Here is a 22,778-nt window from a genome sequence, read left to right as displayed (position 1 = left end):
TCAGATCACTCAAAAAATATATATATATATATATATATGAGATAATGTTAGCATTACTCAAATCGTTACATGATTGCATCAAAGAGTCACAAGAAAGTCATCCATCATTCATTAATATATTCTCTGCTACTAGACAATACATAGCCATAACATAGGCTCTGACCATCTCTCAAGTACCAGTCGAGCTCACTAAACTCTTCTAGTTTCCCGGGCGTCGAAGTATCACTTCCTGGAAAAGGTGATGCTTAATTGCTCGATGCGGAGGATGTCGGCATGCCTGAACGATTGTTCTCAGCCATGTAATCGTAAAATGCCGACGAGGAGGATGGCAGCCCTGAACGATTGTCATAAGCCATGTCCTTGCAGAATGCCTCCTGCACATCTTCTTCAAGTTCTATTAAGCGTGCCCTTTTAAGTTTCTGCTCTTCCAGAGCATCTGATTCTAGAAGGGAAGCATCGAGCCAATCACAATCCAAAAACTTATCAACCACCTCTGAGCAATGAGGGAAGTAGCGTCGACCCCTCTCGACTGCGATCACAAAAAGTTCAGCAAATGCTCTAAGAAAATTCTAAACATCTCATTAAGTCTGTTTTCCGGTTTTTAGTATTTCAATTCAAACATTGGCATCTTAAGGATATAAAATGCATTTTGCAGGGGCCATGGGGCAGGAAATTCACAAATTTTATAACTAATTAGCCACAAATGAAAGAACTGAAGAGAGTCTTGGTTTACAGAATTTATTCTCAATAGGCTTAGGGTTCCTTATCCAAAGATGTCTAGGAAATAATGAAGAACAAGATATCTGGCTGTGGAGAACATGGCACAATCAAGTGCTAACAAGGTGCCAGATATCTGACTGCATGGTAGGGTCAAGAACCCTTATGTAATTCTCGCATCCTGTTTTGCTTTAAATGAATCTACTTAGTTTCGCTTCAACGAAAACTTTATTTATTCTTTATTTTATTGAATTAAATACTTCCTAAATTTGAAACTTGATTCGAATTTGTTTTAAAAGAGATTTTATAACTGCTATTACCCTGTTACCACAACTGTGTATTTTAACTTCCCAATAACCTCCCTTTAAAATCAAACCAACGTATAACTTTATATTAAAAGCAAAATTTATGTTCCAAAAAGCTTCTGTCTCAAACGTTTATGTTGACACAAATCCTGACTGCGTTTGAAAAATTACTCTGATTCATTTGAAAAGTTAAATGAATTTTCTGAAAATATTGCGCAAAGAATTTTTTTTGTTCGTTATGAATGGTTCTACTTAATTACTTATTAACAACTGCCCCATTATCAATTATTTTTCGCAGATAGTAGCGATTATTAATTTGAAGGTTCTTTGGAAACAAGCTTCGGAAGGATTGAGCTTTTGTAAGGCTTCTAGCTAGATGTTTTAATAATTAGTCGTATGTATTACTGATTGAAGCTTGTGCTTGCATAGTTTTCGCAGCTGAATTCTGTTTATGTTTGTATTTAGGGGACTTCTAAAAGTTTTTTTTAAAAAAAAAATCATGTAAGAAGAGGAATGTAAGATTTATTTGCTTATGAGGAAGTATTGTTGTATATTGATATGGTGATTATTTAGATGCGCATAGTTTATGATTGAGAATGAATTTTTAAAAAAAAATTTGTGAAATCCATGAAAAGAGAAAGTAGATGAGCTTTTGATATTTTGGAGATTTGGATTTGTTTGGGAGAAATATGTCGACGAGACCAGGCATGGTGTGCAGATATCCGATGGCAGAGTTCTGCGAACCAGTGTGTTCCGTAAAAGCCTGGTGCGCGGGGGAACAGGAGCAGAAATATCCTGCTCGTCCACGAGCACGTCATCCGCGAGGCAAATTTCCTGTAAGAGGCATAAGGCCATTCCGGCTAGAGGTCGAGAGGCGAGGAGACCCGGTCGACGGCAGTTGGCAAGACCTGCTCTCCAGCCCGAGAATCTAGGCACGACAGCCACGCTTTCCCCAGAATCGTGGCGTAACACGCAAGATCCCACGTTTGCCCATAACGCGGCAGTCAGAGTCCCATACCGTCTCGAAAAAAGCGGAAAACTGGGATTCAGAGGAAGCCTATTGTTTGGGAGAAATACGTCGACGAGACCAGGCATGGTGAGCAGATATCTGATGGCAGAGTTCTGCGAACCGGTGTGTTCCGTAAAAGCCTGGTGCGCGGGGGAACAAGAGCAGAAATATCCTGCTCGTCCACGAGCTCGTCATCCGCGAGGCAAATTTCCTGTAAGAGGCATAAGGCCATTCCGGCTAGAGGTCGAGAGGCGAGGAGACCCGGTCGACGGCAGTTGGCAAGACATGCTCTCCAGCCCGAGAATCTAGGCACGACAGCCACGCTTTCCCCAGAACCGTGGCGTAACACGCAAGATCCCACGTTTGCCCATAACGCAGCATAACGCAGCAGTCGGAGTCCCATACCGTCCCCCAAAAAAGCAGAAACAAGATCTCACAAAACCACGACAGCCACGCTTTCCCCAGAACCGTGGCGTAACACGCAAGATCCCACGTTTGCCCATAACGCGACAGTCAGAGTCCCATACCGTCTCGAAAAAAGTGGAAAACTGGGATTCAGAGGAAGCCTATAAAAAGGTAGCCAACGAAGGTAAAGGGGTTAGCAATTTTGATTCTAAAAGAGAGAAAACAACCTAACAGCCATAAGATTTGTGGCAAGCGTTCCCTGAACCTTCATATCTGACTTGGGCGTCGGAGGGTTTGCGCCGGGAAAACAACCGGCGTACTCTGACTTGTCTGTGTGCGCAGGAACCTCTGGAGAAGAAGCCTTGCGAGGAGACCCCCTGGTCGTGATGAAGTTGATCGAGCAGAGATCCTGGTCGTAGAACGAGGAGAACCGGAATCTCGCATCAACACCTATAAAAAGGTAGCCAACGAAGGTAAAGGGGTTAGCATTTTTAAGATTAGAAAAGAGGAGAAAACCACGAAAAAGCCATAAGATCTGTGGCAAGCGTTCCCCGAACCTTCATATCTGACTTGAGCGTTTGAGGGTTTGCGCTGGGAAAACAACCGGCGTACTCTGACTTGTCTGTGTGCGCAGGAACCTCTGGAGAAGAAGCCTCGCGAGGAGACCCCCTGGTCGTGATGACGTTGATCGAGCAGAGATCCTGGTCGTAGAACGAGGAGAACCGGAATCTCGCATCAACATTTTGGCGCCGTCTGTGGGGACTCGGTACAAAAGCCAACTTCTTGTCTCTACCGATTTTTCATCTGGCCAAGCCAAAGGCAGAATATTATCATGCACCGATTGATAAGCTAGCTCAAACACGGAAACCAATCAAGGCTGGATGGAATGCTTACCTGTAAAGATATAAAGGAAAGTATTTAGACAATTCTGGTATGAAACTCGGTTCATTACAAGTTGAGGCAGAATTGTTAAAATTCAATCAGGAGCTGTTCGTTAAATCGTCTCAAGGGATATGAAAGTTCAAAAGTGAGTTTATTGCTGATTACACTACATATACTACATATGTGCTTGAGAGAATGCTGCCCAGGAGCCAAGATCTAAACCCAGAGCACAATCCCAGTTGATCAATTTGCAGAGCAAATCCATATTTAAGGATTTCAAGAAAAAACCTCAAATAAGAGCACATCGAAGGCACACATCTGTAGGAATCAGAACAGGTCAGAAGTTATATTTTGATTTACAAGCAGTTTTTTCTATGAAAATTTAATTATTTCTCTAAATTCTGCTATGTGAGATAAGGATATCTGATATTCATTAAATTGATTGTGCTCAATATGAGAATAATTTAAGAAAAGAGAGCTAGGCTAGCGTTGAGAAGCCAATCAAGGTTTACTAATAAGGCATGCAAAGGCTCATCAAAGTCTCAAAGCCTGTCTTATGGCGAGACAGAAGCCAAGCATGCCGGGATCTGCTCGGCCACGAGAAGGCGAGCAGCATCCCAATCCTTGAAGAATCAAAGGCATGCAAAGGCTCATCAAAGTCTCAAAGCCTGTCTTATGGCGAGACAGAAGCCAAGCATGCCAGGATCTGCTCGACCACGAGAAGGCGAGCAGACTCCAAAGCATTCGAAGAAATTCCTGAGGCATGCAAAGGCTCAACAAAGTCTCAAAGCCTGTCTTATGGCGAGACAGAAGCCAAGCATGCCAGGATCTGCTCGGCCACGAGAAGGCCAGCAGAATCCCAAGCTTTGAAGAAATCATCAAAGGCATGCAAAGGCTCAACAAAGTCTCAAAGCCTGTCTTATGGCGAGACAGAAGCCAAGCATGCCAGGATCTGCTCGGCCACGAGAAGGCGAGCAGAATCCCAATCCTCGAAGAATCAAAGGCATGCAAAGGCTCAACAAAGTCTCAAAGCCTGTCTTATGGCGAGACAGAAGCCAAGCATGCCAGGATCTGCTCGGCCACGAGAAGGCCAGCAGAATCCCAATCCTCGAAGAATCCAAGGCATGCAAAAGCTCGACAAAGTCTCAAAGCCTGTCTTATGGCGAGACAGAAGCCAAGCATGCCAGGATCTGCTCGGCCACGAGAAGGCTAGCAGAATCCCAAGCTTTGAAGAAATCATCAAAGGCATGCAAAGGCTCAACAAAGTCTCAAAGCCTGTCCTATGGCGAGACAGAAGCCAAGCATGCCGGGATCTGCTCGACCACGAGAAGGCGAGCAGCATCCCAATCCTTGAAGAATCAAAGGCATGCAAAGGCTCATCAAAGTCTCCAAGCCTGTCATATGGCGAGACAGAAGCCAAGCATGCCAGGATCTGCTCGGCCACGAGAAGGCTAGCAGAATCCCAAGCTTTGAAGAAATCATCAAAGGCATGCAAAGGCTCAACAAAGTTTCAAAGCCTGTCTTATGGCGAGACAGAAGCTAAGCATGCCAGGATCTGCTCGGCCACGAGAAGGCGAGCAGAATCCCAATCCTCGAAGAATCAAAGACATGCAAAGGCTCAACAAAGTCTCAAAGCCTGTCTTATGGCGAGACAGAAGCCAAGCATGCCAGGATCTGATCGGCCACGAGAAGGCCAGCAGAATCCCAATCCTCGAAGAATCCAACGCATGCAAAGGCTCGACAAAGTCTCAAAGCCTGTCTTATGGCGAGACAGAAGCCAAGCATGCCAGGATCTGCTCGGCCACGAGAAGGCGAGCAGAATCCCAATCCTCGAAGAATCCAAGGCATGCAAAGGCTCGACAAAGTCTCAAAGCCTGTCTTATGGCGAGACAGAAGCCAAGCATGCCAGGATCTGCTCAACCACGAGAAGGCGAGCAGACTCCAAAGCATTCGAAGAAATTCCTGAGGCATGCAAAGGCTCACCAAGTCTCAAAGCCTGTTTTATGGCGAGACAGATGCCAAGCGTGCCAGGATCTGCTCGACCGCGCGAAGGCGAGCCGAATCCCAGGCATTGAAGAATCTTCAAAGGCGTGCGGCAAAACAATGAGCAAAGCCGGAACCTGCTCGTCTAGACAAAGACAAGCAGATTCTCAAACGAAAATTAATTCATAATTACAACACAAGAAAGTAATCAAAAAACATTTTTATTAATTTGTTAATAATTAACAGAGAGGATTTGGTTTTCCTAATGAGGACGGACTCTTGGGTTGCCAGCATTTAACAGCGCCGAATCCCGAGGTTCTCATAACCGTCGGTTTGAAATTCAAATGGAGGGGGGGATTTCTGCCACGTCACCTCGTCCGCAATTAAATGCGACGTGATTCTTGGCAGCCTTTTCCAATCCCACGCGAGCGAGTACTAACGAGTTTCTACTGCTGGTCCACTACATTACCCAACACCAGAAACTGAGGGACCGGTGTTTGGGAGAAATACGTCGACGAGACCAGGCATGGTGAGCAGATATCTGATGGCAGAGTTCTGCGAACCGGTGTGTTCCGTAAAAGCCTGGTGCGCGGGGGAACAAGAGCAGAAATATCCTGCTCGTCCACGAGCTCGTCATCCGCGAGGCAAATTTCCTGTAAGAGGCATAAGGCCATTCCGGCTAGAGGTCGAGAGGCGAGGAGACCCGGTCGACGGCAGTTGGCAAGACATGCTCTCCAGCCCGAGAATCTAGGCACGACAGCCACGCTTTCCCCAGAACCGTGGCGTAACACGCAAGATCCCACGTTTGCCCATAACGCAGCATAACGCAGCAGTCGGAGTCCCATACCGTCCCCCAAAAAAGCAGAAACAAGATCTCACAAAACCACGACAGCCACGCTTTCCCCAGAACCGTGGCGTAACACGCAAGATCCCACGTTTGCCCATAACGCGACAGTCAGAGTCCCATACCGTCTCGAAAAAAGTGGAAAACTGGGATTCAGAGGAAGCCTATAAAAAGGTAGCCAACGAAGGTAAAGGGGTTAGCAATTTTGATTCTAAAAGAGAGAAAACAACCTAACAGCCATAAGATTTGTGGCAAGCGTTCCCCGAACCTTCATATCTGACTTGGGCGTCGGAGGGTTTACGCCGGGAAAACAACCGGCGTACTCTGACTTGTCTGTGTGCGCAGGAACCTCTGGAGAAGAAGCCTTGCGAGGAGACCCCCTGGTCGTGATGAAGTTGATCAAGCAGAGATACTGGTCGTAGAACGAGGAGAACCGGAATCTCGCATCAACACCTATAAAAAGGTAGCCAACGAAAGTAAAGGGGTTAGCATTTTTGAGATTAGAAAAAAGGAGAAAACCACGAAAAAGCCATAAGATCTGTGGCAAGCGTTCCCCGAACCTTCATATCTGACTTGAGCGTTTGAGGGTTTGCGCCGGGAAAACAACCGGCGTACTCTGACTTGTTTGTGTGCGCAGGAACCTCTGGAGAAGAAGCCTCGCGAGGAGACCCCCTGGTCGTGATGACGTTGATCGAGCAGAGATCCTGGTCGTAGAACGAGGAGAACCGGAATCCCGCATCAATATTTTGGCGCCGTCTGTGGGGATGAGCGCAAAAAGCTTCTGTTGATAGCAAGAAGAGGGGTGAAGCAAGTGGAAAGCAATGGAGACAAGAGGAAGTAATGCACAAGGGGGTGATAGGAGGCTTAACGATTCCGTGACGCTGAGGGAGATAGTCAGTGAAGCACGGGAAAAAGTCATGTTCGACCGGATGGAACGGATGGAAAAGCAGATGGAGACCTTGACAACCATCCTGCATGAGCTGGGGAGCGAGCGAAGGGTAACCCAAGAGGGAAGGGTGAGAGGCGGTGGAATGGCACCAGGTCCCGATTGTGCGGGGAGAAGTCAAACCACTGGGAGATTTTGTGGTGAGAGAGGTAACGTACCTCTGCGGGGAGAATTTCATAGAGAAAGAGAGCAGTCCCCGGCAAGAACGACTGGTGACGAGGACGACGGGGTGGTGAATGCAGAGGAAACAGAGTTGAGACAACACTTGCATGATGTAGAGCAAGAGTGGGATCAAGTTGCAGCACGTGACCCTGGTCGTGCAGTGCAGCTGGAGGAGGAAGTGCGCAGACTAGCGCAGATAATTGACGACATGCAATGAAGGAACAGAGCCCCTGGTTGGAGGATAATGCTGGACGGAGAATTACCGCTCGCAGCAGAGATCATGAGGGCAGTTATTCCGAGAGATTTCCGCCTCCCAGACCTCAGATACTCGGGAAGAACTGATCCGCTGGTGCACATAGAGCGCTTCAACGACATAACTGGGGTACAAGGATTATCTCAATCCCAAAGGTGCAGGGTGTTCCCACTATCCCTTGAGGGACGTGCACGAGAATGGTACAGAAAACTTCCTCGGGGCAGCATTAAAACCTTCGAGCAGATGTGCCAGGAATTCGCGGAGCAGTTTAGTGGGGCAGTGGCACCGGAAGATGACATGATGGAGTTGAAAAGCATGAAACAGGGGGAGCAAGAAACCCTTCGGGAATTCATTAAGAGGTTTCATCGGACTGTCCTCGACTTGGGAGCCTTCAACTACCCTCAGGCGTTAAGGGGATTGAAAGAAGGGGTGAAGATAGGAAGGCTGTGGTACAATTTGAGAAGCCCAGCTATTCAAACGTATGCAGCCGCATACGAACAGGCTAAGAGAGACATTGAGATTGAAGAGGAGAAGGCTGCACGGATTAAGACAGACCAGTTAGAAGGGTTGGGGAGGAAAGAGAAGAAAGCATTACCGGGGAATGGGCCGATCAGGAGGAGGGACCACCAGGCCTCCGGTAGTGGAGCAGGAGGTCGGGTAACTGCTTACCAGCCTCATCAGAGGCCACCACAGTATCAGCGCAGCAGGGCGCAACCTCCTCGTTCCCCAGCTAGGGAGCCTTGGAGAAGGCATGAGTCGGCATCTGGTGGTCTTCATCAACATCCCCACGGTAGCAGAGCAAGCAGATCAGAAATACTTCCACCGCCCCCAACTCAGAGCGGGGCAAACAGAGAAAGAGCAGTGCACCTGATCAACCAGAACCCGGACTATGGACGGTACACTTCCTTGAAAATGTCCTTGGATGAGGTGTACGAGGCCATAAAGGATCGAGGGCTGCTGTACCTCCCTACACCAATAACAAAGCTACCCAACAGGAGGGATAAAGGACGTTATTGTAAGTTCCATGGCACCCATGGCCATACCACAGCAGAGTGTAGAGATCTTAAGACCCAGGTCGAAGATTTGGTGAGAAATCGGTACCTGGACGAGTTTATGGATGGGACTTTCCCGATGGTGGCCACAACAGGTGAAGGGGAGCAGAGTGGTAGAAACTTGAGGCGCGAGCAGCCCACAGTAAGGGTGATAGCTGGGGGCCCAACATTGGCCGGAGATTCCAACAGATCGAGAAAAAATTATGCTAGGTACGCCATGACCAGTAAAGAGGTACTCTTCAACACCCCAGCAGCCAAACGAGCAAGGGTCAGGCAAGTGCCAATCATGTGGACGGATGAGGATAAGGAAGGGATTCTATACCCCCACGAGGATGCTTTAGTCATCAAGGCTACTGTCGCTAGCAAGAAGTTTGACCGGATACTGATTGATACAGGGAGCTCAGTTGATGTGTTATTTAAGTCAACCCTGGAAGAGATGGGAATAGCCGACCGGAAGATGGAATACACCAATACCTCCTTGAAGGGGTTCGGAGGAGGGAAGCTGGTCCCTCTGGGCGTGGTCGAGCTGCTTATCACAATTGGGAGCTCCCCGACAGAAAGAACAATGATACTGGACTTTGTCGTAGTGGATGAGGAAGGTCCTTACCAGATGATCCTAGGTCGGCCATTTTTAAGGATGAGCAAAGCGGTGTTGTCCAACCATTATCTGGCTCTGAAGTACCGGGTGAATGGGGTAGTAGGAGTGGTACGAGGAGACCAGAGGATCGCAAGAAGCTGCTACTCCTCGGCAGCAAGGGAAGCAATGCAGATAACATCCCTCGATACCCGAGTGGAAAACAAGAAGGGCAGACAAGAACCTGTAGAGGATCTGGAAACAGTAAGCCTGGGACCAGAGAACCCGGGAAAGACGATCAGAATCGGGTCGAGACTTAAGGGAGAGCAAAAGCAGGAGTTGGTGAAATGCTTAGAGGCTCATGCTGATGTGTTTGCTTGGACACATGAAGACATGCCAGGGATTGACCCTGAGGTAGCATGTCATAAGCTGGCAATAAAGAAAGGTGCTCGGGCAGTAAGGCAGAAGAGGAGGTGCTTCAACCAGAAGAGGTATGAGGCTATAAATGGCGAGGTGGAGAAGCTCTTGAGAGCAGGGTTCATTCGGGAAGTCAGTTACCCTGAGTGGATATCGAATGTGGTGTTGGTAAAGAAGGCAAACGGCAAGTGGAGGATGTGTGTGGATTTCACAGACCTCAATAAGGCGTGCCCAAAAGACAGCTTCCCTTTACCAAAGATTGATCAGCTAGTAGATTCAACGGCTGGACATGGTCTGCTTAGCTTCATGGACGCGTTCTCGGGATACAACCAGATCCCTATGTACGAGCAGGATGAGGAGAGCACGGCTTTCATCACCAACCAAGGTTTGTTCTGTTACAGGGTAATGCCATTCGGTCTCAAAAATGCTGGGGCCACCTATCAAAGGCTGGTGAACAAAGTCTTTAAGCCGTTGATTGGGAAAACCATGGAGGTGTACGTGGATGACATGATCACCAAGTCCAAAATCCCGAAGGAACATGTCAGACACCTCGAGGAGACATTCGAGCTTTTGAGGAAGTATAAGATGAAGCTCAACCCGGAGAAGTGTGCTTTCGGGGTGGAGTCAGGGAAATTCCTTGGATTCATGGTGAGCCATAGGGGGATTGAAGCAAATCCCGAGAAAATCCAGGCGATTGTGCAAATGACGTCTCCTCGTAACCTGAAGGAGATGCAGAGCCTCACGGGGAGGTTGGCGGCGTTGAGCAGATTCGTATCCAAGGCTACAGATAAGTGTCAGCCATTCTTTCAAGTGATAAGGAGAGGAAAGAAAACGAAATGGACCCCAGAATGCGAGGAAGCCTTCCGGAACTTGAAGCGATACTTGCAGCAAGCTCCGCTGCTGTCCACACCGAGGGAGAGGGACAAGTTGTATCTATATTTGGCGATATCGGATCGGGCCGCCAGTTCTGTTCTGGTGAGAGAGGAAGAAAGAGTTCAGTATTCGATATACTACACCAGCAAGTCCTTGCTTGACGCTGAGACCAGATACCCACCGTTGGAGAAATGGGCACTTGCCCTTGTGGTTGCTGCTCGGAAGTTGAGGCCATATTTTCAAGCATTCCCGGTCTCGGTAATAACAAACCAGCCATTGCGTCAAACTCTGCACAAGCCAGATGCCTCTGGTCGGCTCGTCAAGTGGGCTGTAGAGCTGAGCGAGTTCGACATAGACTATAAACCCCGCGCAGCGATAAAAGCCCAGGCAATGGCCGATTTCGTAGCTGAATTCACAGAGCCCGAAGTATGCTTAGATCAACAAGATGCAGTTATAGGCAATGACGAAACTCAAGTATGGCAGATGTCTGTGGATGGGTCATCAGGGGAGCGGGGTTCAGGAGCAGGGATTGTCTTGGAAGGCCCAGAGGGGGAGGAGATCTCTTATGCTGTAAAGTTGGAATTTGCAGCCACGAATAACCAGGCAGAGTATGAAGCCTTGATAGCAGGTTTGGAATTGGCTAAGGCCGTGAAAGCAGACAGAGTTAAGATCAGAACTGATTCCCAGCTGGTTGCGAATCATGTCAGTGAAAGATTCCAACCAAGAGAGGAGAAGATGGAGCAGTACCTGAAGATAGTCAGGCAGATGATGGGGAAGTTCGAAGCAGTGGAGGTGATACAAATCCCCAGGGAGCAGAATAGTCGAGCAGACATTTTGGCTAGGACGGCAGCAGTAGCTGACCCAAAAATGCCAAAGTCGGTCCCTCTGGAGGTGAAGTCCAGCCCAAGTATCGATCAGAATTTGGGGGTGTTGCGGATAGAACAAAAATGCTCGTGGAGGGACCCGATAGTCTCATACCTTAGAGACGGGGTATTACCACCAGATAAGCTGTGAGCTCGCAAGATTAGAGCCCAGGCCTCGAGATACACGATGATTGATGGGGTACTGTATTGGCGAGGATATACACTACCGTTCCTTCGATGTTTGGATGAGGACGACGCGGATTACGTACTGAGAGAAGTACATGAAGGAATTTGCGGAAATCATTCTGGCGGGAGGTCCCTGGCCCACAAGGTTCTAAGGCAGGGATATTTCTGGCCGACAATGCACCAGGATGCGCAAGAGAAGACCAGGAGTTGTTTAAGCTGCCAGAGTTTTGCAAATTTCTCTAACCAACCACCAGAGAAGCTCACCTCCATGACCTCCCCCTGGCCATTTGCTCAATGGGGAATTGATCTGATCGGCCCATTGCCAAAGGCACGAGGAGTAGCAACACATGCAATAGTTGCTATAGATTACTTCACGAAGTGGATAGAGGTAGAAGCCCTTAGCAGGATCACAGAGAATAAAACAACAGACTTCGTGTGGAGAAACCTGGTCTGTCGATACGGGATCCCTTATGCCTTGGTAACGGATAATGGCAGGCAGTTCGATAATCACAGCTTCAGGGATTTCTGCCAGAACCTCGGGATAGAGCTAAAGTATTGCTCGCCTGCTCACACTCAATCGAATGGACAAGTAGAAGCAGCCAACAAGACCATCAAGAGGCTTTTGAAAACCAGGTTTGGAGCAAAAAAGGGTGCGTGGGTTGACGAGCTGTCAGGTGTGCTATGGGCATACAGAACAACCCACAAAACCGCAACTGGGGAGACACCGTTCGCTTTGGCTTTCGGACATGAAGCGGTCGTGCCGGCTGAGATAGGAACGACCACACACCGGACAAATCATTTTAATGAGCAGGAGAACGACGAGCAGATATGTTTGAATCTTGATCTGCTAACGGAAATGAGGGAGCAAGCAGCCGAGCGATCAGTCATTTACCAACAGAGGGTTGCTCGGTATTATAACCAGAAGGTGAACATACGGCAATTCAGGGTCGGAGACTGGGTACTGAGAAGAGTGAATCAGAACACCAAAGATTCGACTCAAGAAGTGCTGGGACCAAATTGGGAAGGGCCATATAGAGTCAAGCAGATAGCGGGACCCGGAGTTTACAAGCTGGCTCGCACGGACGGCCACGAGGTGAAACGCCCATGGAACGCAGCACACCTCCGAAAATACTTCCAGTAAGACTTGTTCACATTTGAAAGCTATTTTTGCTCATGTTCATTATCGTTTATCTTTCACGCTTTATGTCCAAACAATTTCATGTAAGTCGAATCCTGCCATTAGTGGAACGTCGAGGAATTTCTTTCGCTTGAAACCGAGAAAATTCCCAAAGGCATGCAAAGGCTCAACAAAGTCTCAAAGCCTGTCTTATGGCGAGACAGAAGCCAAGCATGCCGGGATCTGCTCGGCCACGAGAAGGCGAGCAGAATCCCAATCCTCAAAGAATCCAAGGCATGCAAAGGCTCGACAAAGTCTCAAAGCCTGTCTTATGGCGAGACAGAAGCCAAGCATGCCAGGATCTGCTCGGCCACGAGAAGGCGAGCAGCATCCCAATCCTTGAAGAATCAAAGGCATGCAAAGGCTCAACAAAGTCTCAAAGCCTGTCTTATGGCGAGACAGAAGCCAAGCATGCCAGGATCTGCTCGACCACGAGAAGGCGAGCAGACTCCAAAGCATTCAAAGAAATTCCTGAGGCATGCAAAGGCTCACCAAGTCTCAAAGCCTGTCTTATGGCGAGACAGACGCCAAGCATGCCAGGATCTGCTCGGCCACGAGAAGGCGAGCAGCATCCCAATCTTTGAAGAATCAAAGGCATGCAAAGGCTCAACAAAGTCTCAAAGCCTGTCTTATGGCGAGACAGAAGCCAAGCATGCCAGGATCTGCTCGGCACGAGAAGGCGAGCAGAATCCCAATCCTCGAAGAATCCAAGGCATGCAAAGGCTCGACAAAGTCTCAAAGCCTGTCTTATGGCGAGACAGAAGCCAAGCATGCCAGGATCTGCTCGACCACGAGAAGGCGAGCAGACTCCGAAGCATTCGAAGAAATTCTTGAGGCATGCAAAGGCTCACCAAGTCTCAAAGCCTGTCTTATGGCGAGACAGAAGCCAAGCATGCCAGGATCTGCTCGGCCACGAGAAGGCGAGCAGAATCCCAATCCTCGAAGAATCAAAGGCATGCAAAGGCTCAACAAAGTCTCAAAGCCTGTCTTATGGTGAGACAGAAGCCAAGCATGCCAGGATCTGCTCGACCACGAGAAGGCGAGCAGACTCCAAAGCATTCGAAGAAATTCCTGAGGCATGCAAAGGCTCACCAAGTCTCACAGCCTGTTTTATGGCGAGACAGATGCCAAGCGTGCCAGGATCTGCTCGACCGCGCGAAGGCGAGCCGAATCCCAGGTATTGAAGAATCTTCAAAGGCGTATGGCAAAACCATGAGCAAAGCCGGAACCTGCTCGTCTAGACAAAGACAAGCAGATTCTCAAACGAAAATTAACTCATAATTACAACACAAGAAAGTAATCAAAAAATATTTTTATTAATTTGTTAATAATTAATAGAGAGGATTTGGTTTTCCTAATGAGGACGGACTCTTGGGTTGCCAGCATGTAACAGCGCCGAATCCCGAGGGTCTCATAACCGTCGGTTTGAAATTCAAATGGAGGGGGGGATTTCTGCCACGTCACCTCGTCCGTAATTAAATGCGACGTGATTCCTGGCAGCCTTTTCCAATCCCACGCAAGCGAGTACTAGCGAGTTTCTACTGCTGGTCCACTACATTACCCAACACCAGAAACTGGGGGACCGGTGTTTGGGAGAAATATGTCGACGAGACCAGGCATGGTGAGCAGATATCCGATGGCAGAGTTCTGCGAACCGGTGTGTTCCGTAAAAGCCTGGTGCGCGGGGGAACAGGAGCAGAAATATCCTGCTCGTCCACGAGCACGTCATCCGCGAGGCAAATTTCCTGTAAGAGGCATAAGGCCATTCCGGCTAGAGGTCGAGAGGCGAGGAGACCCGGTCGACGGCAGTTGGCAAGACCTGCTCTCCAGCCCGAGAATCTAGGCACGACAGCCACGCTTTCCCCAGAACCGTGGCGTAACACGTAAGATCCCACGTTTGCCCATAACGCGGCAGTCAGAGTCCCATACCGTCTCGAAAAAAGCAGAAAACTGGGATTCAGAGGAAGCCTATAAAAAGGTAGCCAACGAAGGTAAAGGGTTTAGCATTTTTAAGGTTAGAAAAGAGGAGAAAACCACGAAAAAGTCATAAGATCTGTGGCAAGCGTTCCCCGAACCTTCATATCTGACTTGAGCGTCGGAGGGTTTGCGCCGGGAAAACAACCGGCGTACTCTGACTTGTCTGTGTGCGCAGGAACCTCTAGAGAAGAAGCCTCGCGAGGAGACCCCCTGGTCGTGATGACGTTGATCGAGCAGAGATCCTGGTCGTAGAACGAGGAGAACCGGAATCCCGCATCAACAGGATTTACAAGCATTTAGTTTTGCTCAGATTCGATATGTGTTTTAGGCACTAATTGGGTCTGTGTGTCACGCCTTAGGTCCGGAGGTAGGCGTAGCTAACTCCTGGAAAGTTTTAAAGCACACTGATTATGGAGGCATCCCTACAACAAATGTCTCTAGTGATATAAATAAAGGTTCTACCATTCTGTTGAGATATCAATGTACTAACAATTACCCTTTCTCTTTTGCTACATCTCATTACACCTAACAGAGCACCATGAAGAGATTCCAATTCACTTCTAATGAAATGTAAGGAGAAACCTTGATACATGTATTATTTAATTATAAAGATAATCAGTAAATAGAAAGGTGTAAAAGTTAATAAAGTACATAAACACTTGTTTTAAGCAGAGTTTGCAAAGGCGTTTCACTCAAATCAACCTCCTTCAAGTTCCAACTCAGTCCTATAGGATTTAATGCTGAAAAGCCAGTGTTAAAATTGGTGGTATCTGCACCTGCTATACCAATAGTTATCCTAGCTTCAGAAGGAAACAACAACCGTGCAAAAGCCACTGCAAAAATATTAAGAAGCTGTTATGGCACTCATCCAGGATAGGCATAAATTTTTTTGTACCTCATTACTTTTGGAAATGAAATAGTTTTGATGACAAAGTCTTGTACAATTATTTATCAAAAACTAGTTCAGTGCAAACCGCCAAGCATAGATCAAATGGATTCACAATTGCCTATTCCAAAAAAAGTGGAAAAAATCACGACTGGCCCCAAGCAATGAGCCCATGTGTGTTTGACATGCTAAGATGAAGGAACACACAAACTCTGAGAAGATGATTTACTAATACCAATAAAGGAATATCACCTCTATTTCCCAGATAGTTCAGCTGCATTGGAAATCATCATCCATCACCTCGGATGACATTGTCAAGTTCCCAGACATGAAGTTGTCAAGGACATCAATGCATAACCGGTCTTTGTTAATTTCCTGCCCCTGCTTCGAAGCTTCAGTATAATCCTTTCGCCTTGTCATTCTCCGACATATTGCAACAGCTGTTTGCCCATCTGATTTAGTTTCTGATGCGCATGCTCCCTTGCTGAGCTGGGCCAGCAGCACTGCTGGCTCCTTACGCCGTGCAGCCACATGAAGCACCGTATGACCTCTTGCATCCTTAAGATTGAGATCAGCCAAGCCCATATTGAGCACTTCCACAAAAACATTAGGGCTGCAATAGGCAGCGGCATAGTGCAGAGCATAAGCATCATCTAAAGTGACTTCATATTCATTCAGAAGAAGATTCAGCAGTTCAAAATCATCAGAGTCTAGTGCCTTGTGGATTCTTCTGACTCTTTTTGCATGCACAGGGTCTACTTCTGCTGTATTATCTTCAAACTCCTGGTGAAATTTGATGCGGATTGATTTGATTTCACTTGAAACTTCCTCAGGAAGCTCTTTCTCGAGATATATATTGTCAAGATTTGACCTTACAACTCTCTGGATGCAGAGAGAACGAAGCTGGTTCAGGTGGCAATGCAAGGCAGCCATAAGGATTGGGATTACATCTTCCACAACAGCCTTCTCAAATACCCCGTGGTGGGTAATTATTGGTAAACATCATAAAACAAATATAAGAATGTTGCTCTCCTTCAATATGCTACTTAAAGGGGACAATCTGGGCAGGAAAATAATAATGAGACGAAAAATCAGGGCCATGCTTATTGAAAATGCCGATGGACCAATGTTCAGAGACATAAGCCCGCCTACTCAAGATGTTATTCTATAGCATTAATGATTTGATAGGTTATAGTCTGGAGGGGAAAAAGAGAATCTCTTTCGTTCATCTTTGAGCTTGGAAGCATGAGAGAACTAACTATCAAGTGAGTGAGAAGATACAGATAAAACAACCTAAATAACAGAATAGTCAAGCCAGAGCATGCGCTGACACCCACCAAAATGAAAATCGGTGGTCAAGTAAAACTTTTTCCACAAGAAACCTTCCAATGCTAGTCTCCAATAGACCATTTCATAATCGGGCAATTGAATAAAAGTGAGACCGGTGAATCAACAAAGGAAAAGCGAAGTTTGTCAAAGTTCCAATATATAGATGTAGAATAATATTTCATTTACTAGAAAGGTAGTGCATTGTTGGAAAAATAAGCAAGCTAGACATCAAGCATTGGGTGTCAGTGTCAGCAAGCATTGATCCCTAGAGTTCGCTGCCCATCATCATTTTTTTTTTTGTCTATTTGAAAATAAAACAACAAACTCTTGCAAGATAAGATGAAGTTTTGGGCTCTACAATTCTACAGTATCTACAAATTTTAGATCTCCTACGATGACTAATATTGCGAATCACTGAAGTTGCTTCACATTTACTTGCTTTGGCTCTTTGCAAGTCACAATTGAAATTGATTTCAATTCCATAAATGTTAAAACAATACCAAGAAGCATAAATTTAAGCAATACAAATAGCAGGGAAGCACAATTACCTGCAAAAGCAAAACGAGTTCTTTCATCTGAAAAGCAGCAGAAGCATACATCAACTCAATAGCATAATTGACAGCAGGAGGGCAAGCATCAGGAGCACAAGCATCGTCAACACACGTGGACACTACTAGAGGAGATGGCTTAACCTTCCCAGTGTAAAGATAATGCAAGATATCATTGAAAGCTTCATATCCAACCTTCCCATAAGGCACCAAATCAGTCATAAGATACTTGGGTTTCCCCTCACTCACAGAACCATCATTTCTCAACTTACAAAGCCAATGAAGAAATTGACTGTGTGCAGACAATATGCAGCGATTAACTCTGCCACTGATTTGCCATCAACAACAATCTCAGCATCAAGCAATGGCTCTTCAGCAGTGGCGGATCCAGCTTGGGACCAGTGGGGACTTAAGTCCCCACTGAAAAAAAAAAATCCTTTATTAACTAATTTAATTTATCAAAAATTTCTAATAAAGTTTTTCCTAAGTCCCCACTAATTTATATACAAACCCCTAACACATAAACATAATTACATACTTTAAGTTTTTAAAACAAATAAAAAGATACGGGCTTTACAAACTAAAATTAAGCTCACAAATATTAATATTAATCAAATTTTTAAATAACCCACCCACAAACCCATTAATAATATTTTATTATTCTTTACCTTTCTCCTAGGGATGGCAATGGGGAGGGGAGGGGAGGGGATCGATCTCCCCATACCCATCCCCGATATTTTGCGTATGTCCCCGTCCCCGTCAGAATTACTTGAGAGAATCTCCATCCCCTCCCCGAATAATAATAGGGGATCCCCGAGGGTCTCCGATCCCCGAATAACTAATACATTTTTTTTTTCGATTTTGAGTTGATCATATTAAAATAAAAAATTCAAATAAAAGTAAAGTTCGAAATATATCTTACATTAATATCTATTACAAAAGTCACATACATTAAATTATTAAGTAACGCAACATGCAAGAGATACAAACTTCTTTTACAAACTATCATGAATAAATTAATAGTCTGATATAAAATTGTTACAAATAAAATCGAATTTAGATTCAAAATTAACTTTTTCAATAGTGGCGTGGGCACTTTATAAATGTGGATTATTCCCTTTACAACACAATAGTTAAATCAGAGCAAATCAAAAACAAATATTAGATTAGATTAGATTAGATATTAAAATTGTGATTCGTTGTGGGCAATTATAATATCTAAAAATAAATAAAAAATAGATTTAAGTTTAAAATATTTAAAGAATATTAAAATTTAAAAAAAATGTTTGGCTAATAGAATCTACTCGGTTTTTTTAATGTCCTAAATAAAAATTTAGAACTTTAATTAGTTAATTAGGCCTAAAAGTTTAATAATATAAATATTTTGATAATTTTTTATTTTTATCAATATTTATAATTTTATAATTTAAATTTTATTATTTATTTACTAGTAATTTTAAAAAATTAAAATAAAATTAAAAATTAAAATGGGGAAATGGGTAGGGGATGGGGATTCCACCTCATCCCCGTCCCCTCCCCGAATAAGAAATTGGGTAAAAAAATTTCCCCGTCCCCTCCTCGAATAAGAAATTGGATATGAAATTATCCCCATACCCTCCCCGAATGGGGAAAATCCCCAAGAGTACCCGTCCCTGTGGGGATTTTTGCCATCCCTACTTTCTCCAATTCCACTACCTGCACCAATACGCAAATCTGAAATCCCTAAATCATCTTCTTGTTTCGGCATCTCCAAAAGCAAAACAGCAGTGACAGACAGTGGAATTTGCGTAAATCATCTTCTTCTTGTTTCGGCATCTCCAAAAGCAAAGTGGAAAGTGATTTCTCCTCCAAATTTCAAACAACCCCTCGTTTCTCCATTCAATAAAATTAAGGTACAAATTAATATTTTATTTGCTTTTTATTTTATTGTTTATAAATCATATATAATTATTTGTTGAATTGATGTAGTTGTTTTTCTTCCCCATTAGTTAGTGTATCATCGGGCTATTGGTGTATTTGAAAAATATAATGTGAATTATGTGATTGAGTGTAGATTCCATAAAAAAGAACACATATTATTAATTAAGAAAATAACAATTGCAATTAAGCATTTGCTTGTTTAGCTTTAATGTCTTGTAATGTTTGTTAATTAATTTATAGCATTAATATAATTATATAATAGGGGAATATGCTAAAAGTGCTACTAGCCTAAGTAAACTACTCAATATTCATAATCTTTATTTATATTTTTAAATAGGTATGGAAAGGTTTTACAAAAGAAAGGAGCCACAATTTTTAGAAAAAAATGATGATACTTCAAAACAAAAAGACAAGAGTGGTTCAAAGAGAGATGATGATTGTGGTAAAAAACAAAAGAATGATGATGCTGGAACTATGAGAGAAAATGATGTGGAGGTGAATTTATTGAATCTTCTTATGGATCCTGGATTACGACATCCAATTTCTTACTACAATGTAAATATTCAAGATCAAGTTCGAAGACAATATTTGCAAAATGGCCCTTGTCAACCAAAAACTCACAATTTTCCTCTTAGGCATTTTGGAAAACAATCTCGGAGATTCAATTCAAGTTGGTTTGATAAATATGGAAATTGGTTAGAGTATAGCATTGCAAAGGATGCTGCATTTTGTCTTTGTTGTTATCTTGTCTTTGTTGTTATCTTTTCAAGCCAGAAATTGGAGAATAAGCTGGTGGTGAATCTTTTACTAAACATGGGTTTACAAATTGGAAAAAACCAGAAAGATTGAGAGTTTATGTTGGTTGCTCTAATAATGTCCACAATGATGCTTGGCGTTCTTGTCAAGATTTAATGAAGCAAGAGCAACATATTCAGACAATGTATTCTAGACATTCTAATCAAACTAGAAGTGAATATCGAGCTCGCTTACAAGCATCAATTGATTGCGTCAGATTTCTTTTACGACAAGGACTTGCATTTCGTGACCATGATGAATCTGAAGAGTCAAGTAACCGAGGTAACTTTCTAGAACTTCTCAAATTTTTGGCTGATCATAATGAGGATATAAAAGCTGTTACATTAGAAAATGCCCCATTATTTTTGAAAGTGACATGTCCTGACACTCAAAAAGACATTGTTAGTGCTTGTGCAATTGAGACCACTAATGCCATTATAAGAGAGATGGGTGATGCATTTTTTTCTATTTTGGTTGATGAATCTCGTGACGTATCAATAAAAGAGCAAATGGCTATTATCTTACGATATGTAAACATTAGTGGACAAGTGGTTGAACGTTTTATAGGCATTGAACAAGTTGGTAGTACTACTGCTCAATCACTTAAGGAAGCTATTGATAGACTTTTTTCTAGACATGGGTTGAGTATGTCTAGGGTGCGAGGGCAAGGTTATGATGGAGCAAGTAATATGCAAGGATAATTTAATGGCCTTAAAACCATAATTTTGAGAGAGAATGAGTGTGCTTATTACATTCATTGTTTTGCTCATCAACTTCAGTTAGCTCTTATTGTTGTTGCAAAAAATCATATTCAAATTGAATCTTTTTTTGCTATAATTGCCAATGTGGTGAATGTTGTTGGAGCCTCGTCTAAACGTTGTGATGCTCTTAGAGAGAAACATGCTGAGGAAGTTGTTAAAGCACTTAATCTTGGAGATCTCTCGAGTGGGTAAGGCCTAAACCAAGAGACTACTCTAAAACGTTGTGGTGATACACGTTGGGGTTCACATTATAATACATTATTGAGCATTATTAACATGTTTTCAGCAGTAATTAGTGTATTGGAAATGATTATTGATGATGGACCAAAATCTGGGCAAAGAGGAGAAGCAAAGAATTTACTAGAGTTGATGTTGTCATTTAATTTTGTGTTCTATTTACATTTGATGAGGAATATTTTAGGGGCTACAGATGAGTTATCACAAGCATTACAGAGGAAAGATCAAGATATTGTGAATGCTATGAACTTGGTTAGGTTATGTAAACTACAACTTCAAACAATGAGACAAAGTGGATGGAATTCTTTGATTGATGAAGTTACTTTTTTTTTTTGTGCGAAGCATGATATTGACGTGCCTAATATGGATGATATGTTTGTGGATAGAGGGCGATCACGACGTAAAGCTCAAGAGATCACAAATTTGCATCGTTATCGTGTTGAATTGTATTATGCAGTCTTAGATATGCAACTTCAAGAGCTTAATTCTCGTTTTAATGAGACAAACACTGAGTTGCTTCTTTGCTTAGCATGTTTATCTCCAAATGATTTATTTTCAGCTTTCAACAAGCAGAAGCTATTACGACTAGCCCAGTTGTATCCAAATGAGTTCTCTACAATTGATATCATGGCACTTGAGATTCAACTTGATACATATATTTTGGATATGCGCACTAGTGGTGAGTTTTCAGAATTAAAGGATATTGGTGATCTTGCAAAGCGGATGGTCGACACTAAGAGACATAATGTATATCCATTAGTTTACTTGTTAATAACATTGGCATTGACTTTACCTGTTGCCACTGCGAGTGTAGAGAGAGCATTTTCAGCCATGAACATTTTGAAGAATCGGTTACGAAACCGAATGGGAGAGCAATGGATGAATGATAGTTTAGTTGTTTACATAGAAAAAGACTTATTTAATAATATTGATAATGAAGTTGTAATGCAACGTTATCAATGTATGAAAACTCGTAAAGGACAATTGTAAACATATATTGAAGTATGATAAATCTTTCAAATTTATATATTTATTATTTTTTAAATTTTTTTATCGTCGTTGGGTAAGCCCCCAGTCAATCAACATGCTGTCTCCGCCCCTGCTCTTCAGGATTGCTGCTTTGCCTCCTTAAGTTCAAATTATCAAGATCAGAGCAAGTTTCAGAGCCTGTTGGTTGATTAGTAGACCAACAAGACGGATATGATGAGACAAAACTCAAAGATGCTGACATTTCGTTTGCATTTTCCATGAAACTATCAAGAACCACATTCAAACTGAATCTATATATATATGTACATCAAGAAAGAATAATATCAGTCACAATGAAAGGCTTATAACTGAAGCTTGAATCATGATCTACCTATGTGATTTAAAGATGAAAGTTTGACCCAGGTTGACCAATCATGAAGCAAGCAAGCATCGGAGAAACAGAGGTGAATCATATGTTTCTATCAAAAGCAACACACAAAAAAAAAAAAAAGATTTTTTAACTGCCCACTTGGTAAAGCAATAAAAAAAATCTTGACAAAAACTTTTAAAAAGCATAAAAATAGAAAAAGCCAAAAGATGATTTTCTGAGAAGGAAGCAGTGTAAGCTTAACAGTAATTAGTAAATATATAATATAGCTTACAGACACCTTTAAATGTTAGTATAATCATTAATAAAAATAGATTTAT

General features: G+C 43.8%; 2 pseudogenes; one reads left to right on the top strand and one right to left on the bottom strand.

Annotated features, from left to right (window-relative positions):
- LOC102622687 (BTB/POZ domain and ankyrin repeat-containing protein NPR1-like) lies at positions 1–19,135 on the bottom strand (annotated as a pseudogene).
- On the top strand, positions 19,071–22,126 carry LOC102622983 (uncharacterized; annotated as a pseudogene).
- The last annotated feature ends 652 nt before the right edge of the window (positions 22,127–22,778 follow it).

This window comes from Citrus sinensis, chromosome 4 (assembly GCF_022201045.2).
Source record: "Citrus sinensis cultivar Valencia sweet orange chromosome 4, DVS_A1.0, whole genome shotgun sequence".
Classification (NCBI taxonomy): Eukaryota; Viridiplantae; Streptophyta; class Magnoliopsida; order Sapindales; family Rutaceae; genus Citrus; species Citrus sinensis.
This window is presented reverse-complemented; position numbering and strand designations above follow the sequence as displayed.